At 43.0% G+C, this 19,253-nt stretch overlaps 1 protein-coding gene across 4 annotated transcripts in view; it reads left to right on the top strand.

Annotated features, from left to right (window-relative positions):
• The window catches only part of LOC122544520 (high affinity immunoglobulin gamma Fc receptor I-like), a 223,148-nt gene that overhangs the window by 52,803 nt on the left and 151,092 nt on the right, over positions 1-19,253 (top strand). For 3 of the 4 annotated variants that reach the window (XM_043683811.1, XM_043683810.1, XM_043683812.1), the window contains exon 1: positions 11,886-12,032. The gene's annotated coding sequence lies outside the window, so the exon portion shown is untranslated. Of the gene's footprint in view, positions 12,033-19,253 lie in introns of those variants that run through there. The other variant, XM_043683809.1, reaches the window with a different exon arrangement.

Raw genomic sequence — 19,253 nt, 5'->3', positions numbered from 1 at the left:
ATCTTTGACAAGCAATGCCATACCTCCCCCTCTTTTACCCCCACCTCCGCCCCCCCCACAACATTTAAATCCTGGAACCTGCCACAGCCAATCCTGTCCCTGTTCTAGCCATGTCTCCGTAATAGCCACAACATTGAAGTCCCAGGTACCAACCCACGCTGCAAGTTCACCGAGCTTATTTCGTATACTTCTTGCATTGAAGTATACACACTTCAAGCCACTTTCCTGTTTACAGGCACCCTCCTTGGACATTGATGCCATGTTCCTAACCTCCCTACATTCTAGGTCCTGCACCCTAAAGCTACAGTCTGGGTTCCCATGCCCCTGCAGAGTTAGTTTAAACCTCCCCCAAGAGCACTAGCAAACCTCCCACTAAGGATACTGGTGCCCCTCAGGTTCAGGTGTAGACCATCCTGTTTGTAGAGGTCCCACCGTTCCCAGAAGGAACCCCAGTTATCCAAAAACCGGAATCCCTCCCTCCTGCACCATCCCTGTAGCCACGCATTTAAGTGTTCTCTTTCCCTATTCCTCGAATCTCTATCACGTGGCACGGGTAACAAACCAGAGACACCAACTCTGTTCGTTCTAACTCTGAGCTTCCAACCTAGCTCCCTGAAAGCCTGTCTAACATCCTCGGCACTCCTCCTACCTATGTCGTTGGTGCCAATATGGACCACGACTTCGGGCTGGTCCCCCTCCCCCTCCAGGACCCGGGAAACACGATCAGAGACATCACGTACCCTTGCACCTGGGAGGCAACATACCAAACGTGAGTCTCTCTCGTTCCCACAAAACCGCCTATCTGTGCCCCTAACTATCGAGTCCCCAATTACTACTGCTCTGCTCTTCTTCACCCTTCCCTTCTGAGTAACGGGGGCAGGCTCCGGGCCAGAGCCCTGAGCCCCGTTACTTACCCCTGGTAAGTCATCCCCCCCACAAGTATCCAAAACGGTATACTTGTTCTTGAGGGGAATGGCCGCAGGAGGTCCCTGCACTGGCTGTTTCCTCCCAGTCCCCCTCACTGTAACCCATCTATCTGCCATCTTTGGGGTTACTACTTCCCTATAACTCTGATCTATGACCCCCTCTGCCTCCCGAATGATCCGAAGTTCATCCAACTCCAGCTCCAGTTCCCTAACACGGTCTTGGAGGAGCTGGAGGTGGGTGCACTTCCTGCAAGTGTAATCGGCAGGGACGTCGATGGCATCCCTCACCTCATACATGTTGCAGGAGGAACATTGCACTGCCTTCACTGCCATCCCTCTAAAGCTAACTGTTTAAACAAAAACTGTGTCTAAATAATACAAGCAAAATTCAGCACTTACCTGCTTGCCACAATAGATGTTATTATTAGGTTAGAGGAGGAGGGCGGGTGGGAGGCACTACCCGTGTAGTGCCTCGGGTTTCTCTCCTTCACGCTTTTAAAGGGGAAAAAAACTGACCCAGCTAAGCTTACACTAACTGCTTCCGGGTCTCCGGCTGCCCCCTGCTTGCCGTCACTTCCTCTGCTGCTCCCGCTCTTTCTGTGAAGGAGAGAGAAAACAAAACACCGATGCCCGCTACAGGGAAGTAATTTTGAAAAAAGCTCTTACCTTAGCTGTAGTCTCCCGGGTTCACCTCAACTCGGCCGCTGCTCCCACTGAAATGACCGTTGGTGGTGAAACAGTGAGTATCTATACTCACAGTTCTCCTTCCCGGCTGCCCCTCTGCTTGCCGTCACTTCCTCTGCTGCTCCCGCTCTTTCTGTGAAGGAGAGAGAAAACAAAACACCGATGCCCGCTACAGGTAAGTAATTTTGAAAAAAACTCTTACCTTAGCTGTAGTCTCCCGGGTTCACCTCAACTCGGCCGCTGCTCCCACTCATCTTCCACTTCTCTAAGATCTGGGCCCATTACTCCTGTTTACCTCTTGCCTTATCCGGCCTTGTCTGTGACAAAATGCTTTTTTCTGGCCTCACAAGGCCTTTTGACCACATCCTGCTGTGGTCCATTGTTAGGTATATCCTCCTTCACTACCATCTATTTCCCTTCCTTGTTTTGATCTTATGACCTCATGACTTCTTGATTGTGGTTTGTTCTTGTTTTTGCAGAAGTGGGAAATAGATGCTTATAGCTACTGTTTGTGCAGGCATATCTAGCTTAACCCCCTCCCCTCACAGCACCTTATCTATTTGTCCATAACATCTACCATCTATTTGCAGGCACGTTTCATTCTTGTATGCACATTTTAGCTAATACAAAAACGATTATGTATTTCCTTCACATAGTTTTCATTCTTGTTGACTCAGCTCTTGGTTGAAACAATTATACACTGGTGCGAGTTCATTTACGTTGCATAAGTAGTTGTGATAGCAGAAGTAACACTACTTTACCTATATCCCACAGGGATGAGTCCGAGTTCAGGATCCTGTTAAGGTTTCGGTTGACAGATGGATGATAGTGTGGGAGGGTATGCATTGGGATTAGAAAAATAGAGGCAGAGGCTGTTTCCTAAAATGGGGAAAGGTTTCGGGAATCTGAAGCACAAAGGGACTTGGGAGTCCGAGTTCAGGATTCTCTTCAGGTTATCAGGCAGATTTAGTTGGCGGTTAGGAAGGCAAATGTAATAAAGAATAAAGAAAATTTATAGCCCAAGAACAGGCCCTTTGGCACTCCAGGCCTGAATGGATTGAAATCCACTGTCTAAATCTGTCGCCCAATTCCTAAGCATCTGTGTCCCTCTGCTCCCCACCTACTCATGCATCTGTCCAGAGCCATCTTAAATGAATTTGCCTGCCTGCCTCTACTACCTCTGCTCGCAATGCGTTTCAGGCACTTACCACCCTCTGTGAAGAGTAATTGTCATGTATATCCCCCTTAAACTTTTCACCTCTCACCTTGAATGCGTCACCCTGTGAAAAAGCTTATCTCTATCTACCCTGCCTATACCCTTCTTGATTTTGTAGACCTCAATCTCCTACCTTCAAATGAAAACAATCCTAACCTACTCAACTCCTTTTCATAGCTCACACTTTCCATACCAGGCGACATCCTCGTAAACATTCTCTGCACCCTTTTGGTAATGTGGCGACCAGAACTGGACACAGTATTCTAAATGTGGCTGAAACAATGTCTTGTAGAATTTTAACATGACCTGCCAACTCATACGCAGTACGCTGTATGATGAAGGCAAGCATACCATATGCCTTCTTGACCACCTGTGCAGCAAAATTCAGCGTACAATGGACATGAACTCCCAGATCTCTCTGCTCATCATTTTTTGCCAAGGCTCTTCCAATTACTGTATAATTTGCTCTAGAATTAGACTTCCTAAAATGCATCACCTCACATTTGCCTGGTTTGAACTCCATCTGCCAGTTCTCCACCCAACTCTCCAGTCTATCTATATTCTCCTGTATTCTTTGACAGTCCCCTATGCTTTCTGCTACTCCACCAATCTTCATGTCATCTGAAAACTTGCTGATCATACCAACAATGGCCCCAGCACTGATCCCTGTGGAATACCACCAGTCACCTTTCTCCTTTTCGAGAAACTCACTTCAGCTACTACTCTCTGTTTCCTGTTGCTCAACCAGTTCTTTATCCACCTAGCTAGAACACCCTGCATACCATGTGACTTCATTTTCTCCATTAGTTTACCATGGGGGACCTTATCAAATGCCTTACTAAAGTCCATGTGTATGACATGCGCAGCCCTTCCTTTATCGAACAACTTGGTCACTTCCTTTAAAGAACTCTATTAAGTTGGTAAGGCATGATTTCCCCACACAAAGGCAGGTTGCCTATCACCAATAAGCCCATTCTTTTTGAAATATAAATAGATTTTATTCTTCAGTACCTTCTCCAGCAACTTTTCCACCATTGACATCAGGCTCACTGGTCTGTAGTTACCCGGAATACCCCTAATACCCTTCTTGTACAGGGGGACAACATTAGCAACCCTGCATTCCTCCGGCGCCTCACCTGTGTTTAATTTTCCCAACATTGACTGGGATACACTTAGTGTCCAAGATCTGGATGGGGCAGAATTTTTAAGAAGTGTCCAGGAGAGTTTTCTAGAGCAGTATGTCAATAGTCCGACAAGGGAAGGAGCCATATTGGTCCTGGTGTTGGGGAATGAGCCAGGTCAGGTGGTAGAAGTTGCGGTGGGGAATTCCTTTGGGAACAGTGACCACAATTCTGTAAGTTTTAGAATACTCTTTGACAAAGATGAGAGTGGTCCGAAGGGAAGTGTACTAAATTGGGCCAAGGCCAATTATATCAAAATTAGGCAGGAGCTGTGAAATGGGGATTGGACACAGCTATTTGAAGAGATGTCCACATTTGATATGTGGGAGGCTTTCAAAGATAGGTTGAAGATAGTGCAGGATAGGCATGTCCCATTGAAAACAAGGGATAGAAAAGGCAAGAATCATGAACTGTGGATGACAGAAAAAATCGTACGACTAGCCAAGAGGAAAAGGGAAGTGTACAAGAGGTCCAGGCAGCTAAGAACAGAATGGGCCCTGGAGGAATATTGGGAGAGTAGGACCAGTCTTAAACGATGAATCAAGCAGGCTAAAAGGGGTCATGGAATAGCTTCAGCAAGCAGTATTATGGAGAATCCCAAAGCATTTCATTCTTAAGAAGCAGGCGGGTAACTATAGAAAGGATTGGTTCACTAAAGGATAAGGAAGGAAGGCCGTGTGTCAAACCTGAGAAAATGGGTGTGATTCTGAATTATTACTTTGCATCAGTGTTCACGGAGGAGAGGAACATGATGACTATTGAGATTAGAGGTAGAAGCTTTATTACTCTGGATCATGTTGACGTAAGTAGGGAAGATATGTTGGATAGGCTAGAGGTTATTATGGTGGACAAATCCCCAGAACCGAATGGGATTTATCCCAGGTTGCTCGGGGAGGAAAGAGAGGAAAGAGCTGGGGCCCTGACAGATATCTTTATAGCTGAAAATGTGTTGCTGGAACAGCGCAGCAGGTCAGGCAGCATCCAGGGAACAGGAGAATCGACGTTTTGGGCATAAGCCCTTCCTCAGGATTCCTGAAGAGTGAGCATAGTTCAGGGGGTTTAGCTTGAATAAAGAAACCATTAGTAACAGGAGGATTGGGAGTGCATAGTATTTTTGATCTTTCTTCAGCTTTCCAGCTTGTCTTAATTACTGTAGCTTCTGAATCCAGGAAACGTGTAAAGGTATTTCTGTCAGTGGCGGTAGGTTCCATGAAGAAGGTATAAGTGGTCAGTCTCATGGCAATAGATGCCTTAGGGTTTGGTGATTTCTGTACTATGTGTTAAATACTGCAGTCTGTATGGTTCATTTTGAAAAGGGAACAGACAAGCATCTCAAGGTAGCAATTTTCAGTTGACGGAATGGACGAGGTTATGGAATTGTGCTATCTCATGTTGACTGGCATAGAAGTGTTGCAAGGATGACAATAAGGTCGAGAGTGATGTTTGAATATGCAATGTGAGTAATTTAAATGAGTTTCAGCTGGGCAACTGCATTCATAACTTCCAATGGTATTAGTACAGGTTTCATTTATACAGTCACATTGGAGTTTTAGCTGGTCTGAGATATCACAGATGGGTTGGTTACACTTGGACGCATGTACTTTCATCGGATGCCTGTATCAGTACTAACACTAGAACTACGAGGGGGCTACAAGCTTGCAATGTCCTTTTTAGACCCATGTTGAGCATCCTTCTACCCTTACTGCAGTTTCAGTTGTCAGAAGAACTTGATAAGGACCTTTCCGGGGGTCCCAAATTTCCACGCATAAAGTCTTTAATAGAATGTAGTCACCAGGCTCAGTGTCTTTAAACGTTGGAGCTCTTTCTTCTTCCTTCCTTGGTATCTGTTAGGTTTATTTGACTTGTTGAGGATAAGACAGTACATTTGGATCGGCCCAGGCCTGGAGGGCCGAAGGGCCTGTTCCTGGGCTGTAAATTTTCTTTTTTTTTGTTCTAAGACCATAGTGCTTTGGTTAGCTTAAAAAGGTACCTGTGCATCTCTTCTGCCATGAAATGTACCTCAACAAGGTGTTGGGCAGTTAATGGTACAAACCAGGGAGTCCTCAGGGGCTTTCCATGTATTAGTTCAACCACCGAGAATCCTGTCTTTTTCTGTGTCCTGGTTCTCATATTAAAAAGGGCGATTGGGAATACTTGCAGCCAATTAAGGCCTGTTTCTTCTACCAATTTGCTTAGCTGACCTTTTAGGGTACCATTGGCTCTTTCTACAATTCTCACTGCTTGGGGATGGTTGTCACAATGGAAGTTTTGAGTCATATTCAAGCTCTTACATAGTTCCTTGTTTAGCTCCACACAGAAGTGGGGGCCATTATCAGAAGAGACAGTTACTGGTATTCCAAATCTGGGTATGATTTTCCTAAACAGAATTTTACAAGTAGTATGTTGCTGTGCAGTCAGTACAGGGATAAGCTTCAATCCATTACTAAATAGATCGATTATCACTAAGCAATACTTATAATCATGGCATCTAGGTAACTATAAAATCTAACTGGATAGTATCAAAAGGTGCACTTGGCAAAGGAGTTTCACCTGGTGGACACTTTATTCCTTTCCCGGGATTATACTATTGACGAATTAGGCAATTTGCAGCTGCTTGTTCTGCTTTTTCTTGCAGGTTGGAATTCCACCAAGATTGGAGAATTCTATCCACCATTCCCTCCATACATACACGTGTGTGCGTATGAACATAATCAACTAGAATAGGCAAAAGTGAGTCAGGCAGATGTGTCTGTCCAACTGGCGTAACCGAACGCTTATGATAACTATTCAGATAATAACCATGATTCATCCATCTTTATCTTTTCTCATCAGAAGCATCCCCCTGTTTGCTTTAGATCAGGCATGGTCGGGGTGTCAGAAGAGGCAGTAGGAGAGTCTCTCTTTGGTTTCCTATTCGTCATTTTAGTATCCATGTCTTTTTGCTCAAGAGCTGCTTTCTTAGCAGCTGCGTCAGCAGCGTTGTTGCCTTTAGTGACATCGGAAGCATCAGAGGAGTGAGCAGAACATTTGATAATTGCCAATTGACAGGGAAATTGAATTGCAATGAGGCGATTAGCATCATAGGTAACATTAAGGATAGGGGTTACTGATGAGATAAAGAATCCATACTGCTGCCAAAGTTGAACAGAATTATGGGCACTCCTTCAGCACTGACCCTCCGATAGAGCGGCACTCTCTCAGCCCTGACCCTCCAATGGCACATCACTCCCTTGAATCATTTTTTAAAATCTTTATGTCCTGGTGAACAGCAGTTATCCATGTGACAGTGGAACTAGAGTCACAGGAAACAATATTGTGAGTAATCTGGATCTCTGATAGTCTGAGCAAGTGAAGGGGCTGCATTATACCTAGTGCTGACTGCAAGCCTGGGAAGTTGGGGCCATGCAGGAGAAAGTGATTGAGGAGGTTCATGTCACTAAAAAGACTTGATCGGATGAAGATTGCTGCTGGCTGACTGTTTAGGGGAGATGAACTCAGTAACTGCTGAGTGATTCTTGTTCACTGTCACTGACAGTTTCCAATGAATTCAAACACATGAATACCGTTAGTCCCTTGCTCGGTCAGAATTTCAGACACAGCTTGCCACAATGTAGCATTCCTATTGTGTATAACAATCAAACCTTTGTGCATGCACTACCCAGGGCCTAGTTTCCTGGAGATAAAAAGGAGATTTTGGTCACATAATGTGGCTATCACAAAGGAACAAAATGGCTGGTACTAATTTGGTAGCCCATAGGAAATGGGAAGAAGTGAGGCCATTCGGCCTCTCAGGCCTGGTCCGATTCAGTAGGATCATGGCTGATCTGATATTGCTGATGTCCACTTTCCTGCCCTTTCCCTTGATTTCCCAAACTAATCAAGAATCTGTCTCAGCCTTCAATATTCACAAGGACTCTGGCCCCCACAGATGTCTGTGGCAAGGAGTTACAAAGACTCACAACCCCTGAGGGAAGAAATTCCTCCTCATCTCAGACTTAGACTTAAATCTGCATTATTTTATCCTGAGACTGTGTCCTCTGTGCTTTACTAGAACAACACCCTAACCAATTAATGTTGTGTAAAACTGAAGCAATATCTGCTATTTAAGTCAATCAGCATCAGTGGCTGCATTCTCAATTGCAACACCTTTTCCAACCATAATCCATTTGGTAAGCAATCAACACTGTCCTCCCCTGCAGGATAAATATTGTATTTCTTCATAATTGCACTGAAGAGTGTGTGAGGATTGTCTTTGAGGATGTGTGAAATTTATTTGGAAACACTGAGACATTTTTGCTGTTGGAAATCAGAGGTGTTAATTCCTGGCTATATTTATAAAGAAAAATCACAGAAACACAGAAGGTAGGGGCAGGAGTAGGCCATTTGGCCCCTCAATAGGATTGTGGCTGATCATTGAGCTCAATTCCCGAATTCTGCATACACTCCCTCCCCCAATCCACATCTTTTGGTCCCTTCAACCACAAGAGCATATCTACCCCCTTCTTGAAAACACAATCGTTTGGCCTCAGCTACTTTCTGTGGGAGTGAATCCCACAGGCTCTTCACTCGCTCTGGGTGAAGGCATTTCTCCTCAGTTCTGAAAGGTTTATCCCTTATCCTAAAGCTGTAACTCCTGCTTGTGGAATCCCGTTGGTCGTTGGGACATCTTTCCTGCTTCCACAGTCTTGTTCGAATGTTTTTAGAATAGAATCCGTACAGTGTAGAAATAGGCCCTTCGGCTAAACAAGTCCACACCGAGCCTCCGAAGAGTAACCGACCCAGACCCATTCCCCTACAATGTATTTCCTCCTGACTAATGCACCTAACCTATGATGTGGTGGAGCCACTAGGGTGGACAAATTTAAAAATCACACATCACCAGGTTATGATCTAACAGGTTTACTTGGAAGTACGAGGTTCCGAGTGCTGCTCCTTCATCAGGTGGTTGTGGTGTATAACATCACAAGACACAGAATTTATATGAGTAGATTACAGGGTCATGCAGTGATATATTGAGCAAACTGGATTATTAAGTCTGTCATCTTTTAGAACGTGTGCATGTTTCGGTTCAATGAAGGCAGTTAATACATGTCTTTTGTAAATTCCACTTTGGAAATCGAACCTGACTGGCTCAGGATTGGGATACAGACAGACCCTGACATCACAACTTTAATTGTCTGAGTTGAAATGTCGCTTCTTTTTATAAAATTTTATAACATGATCTTCAGAAGCTGACTTAAAAGAAGTTCTAGGATTGCATATTAATGAACTGAAATTTGCAACCCATTCTAAAAGATGAAAGACTTAATCCAGATTTACTTATCGCTGTATGACACTGTAATCGCTGGATATAAATTCTGTGTCTTATGATCCTGTTTCACCACTACCTGATGAAGGAGCAGCGCTTCAAAAGCTAGTGTTTCCAATTAAACCTGTTGTACCATAACCTGATGTGTGATTTTTTAACTTTGTGCACCTAACCTACACATCCCTGAACACCATGGACAATTTAGCATAGCCAATTCATCTAATCTGCACATCTTTGGATTGTGGGATTACCACGCATGCACAGTGAGAATATGTAAACTCCAAACAGATATTGCCCGAGGCTAGAATCGAACCTGATCACTGGCACTGTGAGGCAGCAGTGCTTATATAATGTACAACAACTTCTCATTCATCTAAATTCCAGCAAATATAATCTGAACTTACTCGATCTCCTTCGTACATCAGTCCTGCCATTTCAGGAATCAATCTGGTAAACCTTCACTGCACACCCACTAGAGCAAGAACATCCTTCCTCAGATAAGGAGACCAAGACTGTACTCAATCTTCCAACTGTGGCCTTAACAATGCACTGTGAAACTGCAGCGAGACATCCCTGCTCCTGTACTCTAATCCTCTCACTATGAAGGTCAATATGCAGTTTCTTTACTGTTTCCTGCATCTGGACTTGGGCTGAATTTATCCAGTTAATGGTAGGATTCTGGGGAGTGTTCCTGAACAAAGATACCAAGGGGTATAGGTGCATAGTTCCTTGAAAGTGGAGTTGTACATTGACAAGGTGGTAAAGAAGGTGTTTGGCAGACTTGCTTTCTTCGGTCAGAATACTGAGTGTCACATTGCAGCTGTACAGGATATTGGTGAGGCCATGTTTAGAATACTGCTTTCAATTCTGATCTCCCTGCTCTGGGAAGGGTGTTGTTAACCTTGAAAGGGTTCAGAAAAAACTGGCAGGGTTGAAGGTCCCGAGCTATAGGGAGGAGCTGAATAGACTGGAGCTTTTGTTTTGCCTGGAGTGTCAGAGGGTGAGGGGCAACAAAAAACAGGAGCAGGTCCTTCAGCCCTCCAAGCCTGTACCAACACATTTTGCCATTCCATGCTAAAACTGTCTTCACTTACAGGATTCATATCTCTCTATTTCCTCCCTTTTCATGTACACCAGGGTGTTCATAGAGATTTGTAAAATTGTGAAGGGCATGGATAGCTTTTGCATCCAAAGTTTTTTTTCCTGAGGTAGGGGGGCCCAATCTAGAGGGCAAGAGTTGAAGATGAGAGGGGAAAAATTTAAAAGTGACCTAAGGGGCAACTGTTTCATTCAGAGTGTGGTGAGTGTATGGAATGAGCTGCCAGAGGAGTTGGTGGAGATGGTTACAATTACGACATTTACAAGGCTTCTGGATGGGTACATGAATAAAAATTATTTCGAGGGACATTGGCCAAATGCTAGCAAATGAGACAAGATCAGTTTAGGATATTTAGTCAGCGTGGATGAGTTGGGTCAAAGGGGCTGTTTCTGTGCTGTATAACTCTATGACTCTGTCTGCATACTTACTTTCAATGGCGGGTATACAAGGGACACCCAAATCTGTTTTAACATTGCCTTTCACAGATTTAGATTTTGTTGTCACAAGTACCCAAGTACAGGAGAACAGTGAAAAGTATGTAATGTTGCCACACAAGGCACCATCTCAGGTATAAATACATAGGTACAGAATCATAAGAACAAGATAAAAAGAAAGAACAAAGTTAAGAGTTAGATATTACAGTAGTTCTTTATATGAAGTAGAAAAATGCAGAAATAAAGCAGAAAGTCAAATATTACAGTCTTTTGAAAGTCTTTAGCCACCCTGCAACAGCACTTGCTACAATGGCCTGATCTCCTCCTCTATGCCACATTTTGTCCACACAGTCTATTCCAGGAGAGCCCACACTGGGTCGCCCACACCGCCACTGAAGGAACTGCTGCTCCTATTGATCTACCCAGAGTATGGATTCAGGCCTAAATCATTGCTGCACCTATCTGACACCAACCACAGATGCTGTCTTCTCCATCGACTGCAGAGGCTCTCTGCTGTTGAAAGCCAATGCCAATGCTGCCACCTCGAGTCTTGCACTGAGCCCACCAATGTCGAAAGCAACCACACTGATGCCATCACTCAAAGCTTGGAGCTTGTACTGGTGCATTTTATCTATTTTCTCTCTCTCTGCAACATGGCAATCACATAAATGTGTATCCCATAAATGTTGAGATGTTGCCTCCAATGAGACATTCCCTCTGTCAGCGGTAACACATCTAGAATATAGTACTGGGCCCTCGCTCTTTTTTTTTTTGAAAAACATAATGTTCCAGACACAGTTCTGTCTATTGCACATGCTGGGGAGTGAGATTCATTTCCAAGAAACATTGATACCCACCCATCTGCAATACCAATACGGATTTACTTCCTTGCACATTTTCTCTTCTTTCCAATGAATCAAACAATTGCAACATTGCTTTCACGCATCTTGAGGAAGAAAAAGGCACTCCACTGACCCAGTGCAAGTCCTTTTAAAAGCTTTAAAAAAGAGGGAAGTGTAGAAATAAGGAAGTAATGTGCAGACTCTTAGAGTTTGTCAGTGCAATTCACACACTCTGTTGGAGAGGCTGCTAGCTTCAGGACTGTTCCTTTTTCTGGAAATAATTGACACCTATCCCTTTCTGTGATGTGAACATTAGCTGGATTCTCCCATTCCATCAAAACAGTAAGTAGCTCACCAAATGATTTATTAAGTGTCTGAATTCTGGCACAAGTTCACTAAGATACATTGTCAGATGGTGTAGCATTTCAGTATTTTACTTGACCAGTCTCTCATTAGAGTTGCTGTATACTGTTGTTGTCTAATTAGTGCATTTTTTCTCACACACAATTTAAGATTCAATGTTTTGGATTTGAACTTTTACTTTTAAATCTCACTGAGTGTAACTCCATTCTTAGCACTATATTCAGCAACAAATCCTTCCCAACAGGATAAACACGAAGGGTGAATATGCATATTAAACCAGGGCTCACAGTGACAGTGTTAATGAATGGTGCAATTTTGATGGGCGTGTACTCCTGTGGTAGTTCTTTCAATAATGATGTATTTACTGCAACATAACTTAATCTTATAAAAACATGATGCTCAAAGTTTTACCAGGAAAAATATTATTTGTCTGTCTATATATCTGATCTATCCTACCCAAACTATCCGTCTATCCTATCCAATCTTTCCTCGCATACATAATTTCTTCACTGAGACTCCAACTTACCTGGAGTATACATGAAATAAAAGCTTTGTTAATGCTGATTTTCCAGGCCAGGAGTTAAAGTACATTGTGTTGAAGCTGTAATTTACAGAAACACATTTTTGTCAGATATTCTTACTAAAAATACTTGATTCAATGAGGCTTGACTCAGTCATTTCAAATCTTCAGTTCCTCCTTGAGACAAAGGACAGCTGGGGTCTAATCTCACACAGTAAATTTTCCTAACCACAGCATTCATTCAGAGAACAAGCCTTTGAGCAGACAAGTCTATAAATTGTGCATTTCCAAGCAGAGTTTCACAATTAGGGATGGAAAGTACTTGAGTATAATTCTGAGAAAAGAAACAGGAAGTTCTGCTTTCTCAAGAGAGAGATGTTGGAACAGGAGTGGCCCATTCAGCCCCTTGAATCTGCCATCCCATTGAATATGATCACAGCTGATTGAGCCCTTCAATTCAATTTACACACCCCATTCCCATTAACCCAGTTAACGATTAGCAATCAAAAATCTCTCAGCCTCTACCCCTTCAACATGCACAGTAATAACTGACCCTAGCCCCGTGCAGGTACAGAATTCTGAAGGATTACAAACTACCAAGCAAAACAAAATAAACTGTAATTTCAGGCCAAAGTCCCACTTGTTTTAAAATCCTGCCTGGCTCTAGTTACCCCCAAACGGCAAACAATATAGCTATATCTACCCTGTCCCTTCCTTTAAGAGTAGTGTTACTGTATTTACAATTATGTCATCGCTCATCCGTCCAATTCCTCAATAGTACAGGCCCAGTTTGCTCGCGCTCTCTTCATACGACATTGTCCCCATCTCGGGGACAATTCTGGTGAATCTTCATGGCCCTCTGACCATGTGGAAATAACATCTTTCCTGAGATAAGGAGACCCAAACTGCACACAGTCCTGCAAGTACAGCCTAACCAAAGTCCGGTGTGTTTGAAACAAAACTTCACTGCTCCTGTGCTCAAATCTTCTTGTAATAAATGTTAACATTCTATTAGCCTTCCTGCAAGCATATTGTGGCATTAAGCAAAGTATCAGAGATTTCTGCAGTAACGGTGCATCTGTAATGCTGGGTGACTTTAATTTGCGTTTGGATTGGACAAAACAAAGTAGTGAACTATTTCCATGAATGTGTGTGTGTTTGCCATTTATTCATGTCTAAGTTGTGAGTGTTGCTGGCTGGCCAGTATTTATTGCTCATCTTTAGTTGTACTTGTGTGTGGTGGTGAGCTGCCTTCTTGAAGTTTGTGTGTGTGATTGAGAAAGAGATGGTTCTTTAGATCAGAATCTTGAAGAACCAACTAGCCAACAAGCTGTTCTAGCTGGGATACTTTGCAATGAGAAATGATGAATTAACAAGCTTGTTATGTACAGATCCTTTGTGGAAATGTGACCATAATATGACAGCATTCTTCATCAAGTTGAAGGGTCAAGTTGTTGAACTAGAAGCTGGCGTCCTGAATCTAAATAAAAGGAACTCTGGGTATAAGAGACACGAATTGGCAAGGATGGATTATGGAATCATATTAAAGTGGTTAATGTTGGATAGGGAATGGTTCATGTTTAAATATAGCACCCTCGGAATTACTCATTCCTGTCTGACGCAAGTGAAAAAGGAAAGGTGGCTTTGCTATTAGTTACAAAAATTGATTCCGGAGAGTAAAGAACCAAAGAGAAGAAACGTAAAATTGCTTGAGAAAATAAAACAGCAAACCTAAGGATTAGGAGCATTTTAAAAATCAGCAGAGAAAGATAATAAATGCTCAAGGGTGGAAAATAGTGTAGGGGAGTGTAGGAGAAATTCTAGTGTAAAAACATCTAGAAATATGTGAGAACAACGAGTCTATAAAGATAAAAGTCAATCGAGTACAGTCAGAATCCAAGTAAAATTATACTAGGAACAAAGAAGTGGCAGAAGGTTGGGACTTGTATTATACTTCTGTCTTCACAAAAGAGGACTCAAATAAGTGCCCAGAAATGTTAGAGAACCAGGAGTTGAGTGAAAGGGCAAAAGTGATTAGGAAGGAAATGGTGCTGGGCTATGTAATGATGTTAAAGGGAGACAAATCACTAATACTTGATCTATATCCTGGAACAGTGAATGAAGGTCACCTGGAAACATTAAGTGCATTAAGAACAAAGGACAATACAGCACAGGAACAGGTCCTTCAACCCTCCAAACCTGCACCAACACATTTTGCCATTCTATGCTAATCTGTATCCCTGCATTCCCTTTCATTCATGCATTTGCCCAGGAGCTTCCTGAATGCTGATATTTGTCAGCTTCCACCATCTCCTCTGGCAATGCATTCCAGGCACTCTCTACCCGTTGTGTGTAAAATCTGCCTCACATGTCTCTTTTAGACTTCTCCACCACCATCCCCCAATACTTTGAACCTATGTCTCGTAGAATTGATCTAGGAGAGAAAAGCATCATACCTTTCACCCTATCCATGTTTTTCACAATCTTATAAATTTCTATCCAGTCGCCCCTCAACGTCCTGCGTGCCAGTGAAAATAAACCCAGTCTATCTAACCTTCCTTCATAGCTAAAATCCCACTTACCAGCCAACATCCTCGTAAACCTTTTCTATACCCTCTCCAAAACATTCACATCCTCCTGGTAGTGTGGTGAATAGAACTCTACACAATATTCCAAGTGTGGCCTAATGCTGCAGCATAACTTGCCTATTGTTATCCTCAGTGCACCTTCCAAGAAAGGAAAGCATGCCATAGGCCTTTTTAACCATCTTATTGCTGCACCTGCAACACGGTGTGTTTAAATTCTTATAATCAGCAGAAGAACTGTGAATTGACTCTTAATAATAATACTCATTTATTTGACGCAATTAATATTAGGACAACAAAGTATACTAGAAGCTAACAAGACACACCACAAACTATCTTATGCTTTACCTTAACTTTGTATGATCATATATCACCACACTAGAACCTGGCTGAGCTCCATGTGGCGATGTCCTTCTCGCCTTCCAGTTGTCTTGGATGTGTCTTCACTTGCAATGGTTATTCTCGATTTACCACACTGAGTGGGGTTTTATGGCGATTCTCGTCATTCCAAACCTTCACGCCCTTTTGGGAGGGACTTGGGGACCTGCTAATGGATTGACCAGGTTCGAGTACCCTGTTCAATCAGACCCAGCCAGGTGTTGGCTCATCGATGTCCATTATGGTAGGTGCTGTGTGCAGATAGCCCCTCCAAATAATGGAACTGTGCGCCTCTGTGTCTAGCAAATGACTCAATGCTCCTGATCATCCCGATGGTGACATTCCATTGTCCGATTCAGCGCCCAACTCCAGGTGTGTGTTGCAGGGTCTGCAGCTGTCAGGTTTGTTTGCAAACTGTCTGTGGGCAGCTGCAGTCTGTCTGCATTCTGCAGTGTGCGGACTGACACAGTCACTTTTATTATGGTTGGTTTCCATTTCCCAGCATGCTTTAATTTATGGCCACTATATTGAAGTTCATTATAAATGAATTATTTTGGGCAGCCTGTCTGGCCATGTTATCTACCTGCATTGCCACCTTCAGTGATCAGTGGACCTGCATACCCAGATCTCCCGACATATCAATTTGGCTCAGAGTTCTGCCATTCACTGTATATTTTCCATCTCTACATGACAAACCAAAACAAATCACCCCACTTTTGTCCAGATTAAACTCCATCTGTCAGTTTTCTGCCCATGCTTCCTACTGATCTCTATCCTCTGACAATCTTGTTTACTATCTGTAACTCCACCAAACTCTGTACTGTCTGCAAACTTATTACTGAGACCTACCATGTTTTCCTCCAACTCATTTATGTAGATCACGAAGTCCTAGCACCGATCCCTGTGGAAGACCGCTAGTCACAAGCCTCCACTCCGAAAAGCATCCTTCCTTTGCTACTCTCTGTCTCCTATGACTAAGCCAGTTCTGTATCCACCTTGCCAGTTCACCGTTGAAACCATGTAACTTCACCTTTTGAACCAGTCTGCCAGGAGGGATCTTGTCAATGGTTTTACTGAAGTCCATATAGACAATATGGACTTTTCCCTCATCAATCATCTTTGACCTCTTCTCAAAAACCCGATCAAGTTAATGAGGCATGAACTCACCGCGAGGAAAAAAAACATGTTGTATGTGAGTAATAAGTCCATTCGCTTCAAAATGCGTACAGATCTTGTCCCTGAACATCTTTTCCACTAAATTCCCTATCATCAACATAAGACTCATAGGCCTGCAATTTCTTAAAGAATGGGAACTACATTGGCTATTCTCCAGTCCTCTGGGACCTTACCTGTGAACAAAGTGGATACAAAGATATCTGTCAATACTCCAGCAACTTGTTCACTCACCTGTCTCAGAAGGCCCATGGACTTATCTCCCTTAATACTTTTAAGATGCACAACACTCCTTCCTTTTTACCAGTAATGTGGCTAAGAATTAATGACCATCTTCGAAAATCCTATAGTTTTTAGGTCATTTCCTACAGATTGCTTCTCTCTTTCCTTTTACATATCCATAAAAGCTCTTCTTGCACATTTTTATTTTCACAAAAAGACTTCTCTGCTTTAAGCACCATCTGTGTGTTCCTGAAACATGTCCTTTTCTCTGACTTGCCTAAATATTTTGCCACTTTGTCTGCCTTAAGTTTTGAATTAGACAGCACTCACTGACCATCTTTCCCAACCACTGGTGATTTTGCTTTCTTGTTGAGTTCTGCTTTTTGACCTGATTTTTTTTCAATTTGCACTGATAGTTTTGAAACATGTACTTCGAAATCTGACAGTATTTAGCCAGGGAGATTCTCCTTGTTGTGTTTTCATAGACATCTCTTATAATGTTTGGAAGAAGGTCAGCCAGGTGGACCTCATAGAATCTGAGTTCCCTGATTGGGCTCTTAGTTTGGTCCAGTTAGGGAGACTTGGATGACAGATATAAACAGGAATATCAGAGCTTCTGTTCACTTTGGGAGGTGGCTCAGTGCTAGCTGGTTCAGTGCTGTATACTATCCATGTGTCAGTAAAGAGTGACTTGGTGATAGGATACCAGTCTTCATGCAGTTATTTCAGTGGTGATAAGGGAAAAGCATACCCCTGAAGTGATTCACTTTATAGTTGACTTTGAATTAGTGTAAACATTTCTGGCATCAAACCGCTATTTGGGAAGCTTGATTTGTTAGTTCCTGCCAAAGACTGAGCACAGTATGTGGATATGATGAAATTGGGGCAGATGAAGAGCAATAAGTAATTCTCCCGACAGTGTGGACCACAGCTCTTTTGGTCATTAGGTACCTAACTTTCCAGGAGGCAGCAGATACTCAATCCTTTCATGAGTTGACAGATTTAGCTAAGCAACATGATGACCACAGCCTCCACTAATTCTGAGACACTGAGACACTGGCAGAGGCATGTGATTTTGGATTAACCCTTGTGAGATGCTGAGAGGTGATTAGTATGTGGGATTAATGATGTGACCATGCAAAAGCACCTACTCACTGAAGTCCAACTAGATTTCAAACTGGCACCACAATTGGCTTTATCATTAGAAAATGCAGCATGTGCAGCTTTTGATTTACAGAGTATGCCAACTGAAGTGGGTACCCTCGCCAGGCTGACTGACCTTAATGAACATGGCTTGAGTGAGAGCAATTGGACAGCCACACTCAGGACCTATTTGAAGCAGAAGACCCCTTCAGTCTACCCACAGCAAAAACTTAAACAAAGCCATGACTAAATGGTTAGAATTTTCTCAAGGATCCAGGCTGACTGGCCCTTTTAATTTCTGCTGGCACACAACATTGAGACAGCAAAATGGTCCCACTTAGAGAACTCATAGTCCAGTATCCAGGAGTGTACACACCTTTTGAAAGTCCACCTGCAGCTGGTTTAGAACAATTAAATTGCTGATTCACATCCAAACCTGAACCAACCAAAATAAATGTCTCATTAAATAGTCACACAGGTCTAATGGAGGTCGCTGTCATGTGGCTGTATCATTGATTGTGGACCCAATTTTTACCAAAGTTTGTGGAAGATCTCGGCCAGGCTGAGAACCTATACTGGGGAACGCCTACTGTTTAAGGGTACAACTTCAGTTCTGGTCCCTTATGAGAAGTTGCTGGTTGAGTTACTACTGTAGCAAAAGTTTACGGTGGGGTGGAATTGGGTGAGAAAGATTCAACTTGATTGGCTAAACATATTTTGATTAGAAAATGGCTGCCGGAGCGAAGTCCTAATTAAATACCTGAAAACTTTTCAGAGAAGTCTCAGAACAATTAATCCCTTGCCTGGAGGATTCATATGCAAAACTAGCTGGGGTGGGCGGGTGTTTGCTGGGGTTGTTCTTGACGAAGCTGGACATCAACCATGAATACATGCAGTTGCGGTTAGATTAGGATTCCCTAATTATGCTACAACTAATACCTATAAGGCTTTGTATCAGTATATGAGATGGCCTTTTGGGGTAACCTTAACCCAAGTCTTTTTCCAGAACATAATGGAAAACAGTTTGCAAGATCTACCCAAGGTCTCCATTTATCTGCATGATTTGCTAATAAGTGGGAAGACCAATAATGAACATTTACCTCCCCACCCCTTTCCGCCTTCCGCAAAGACCGTTCCCTCCGTGACTACCTGGTCAGGTCCACGCCCCCCTACAACCCA

The sequence above is a fragment of the Chiloscyllium plagiosum genome, chromosome 50 (genome assembly GCF_004010195.1).
Source record: "Chiloscyllium plagiosum isolate BGI_BamShark_2017 chromosome 50, ASM401019v2, whole genome shotgun sequence".
NCBI lineage: Eukaryota > Metazoa > Chordata > Chondrichthyes > Orectolobiformes > Hemiscylliidae > Chiloscyllium > Chiloscyllium plagiosum.
Note: the sequence above shows the minus strand (reverse complement) of the source record. Positions and strands in the feature narration are given on the sequence as shown.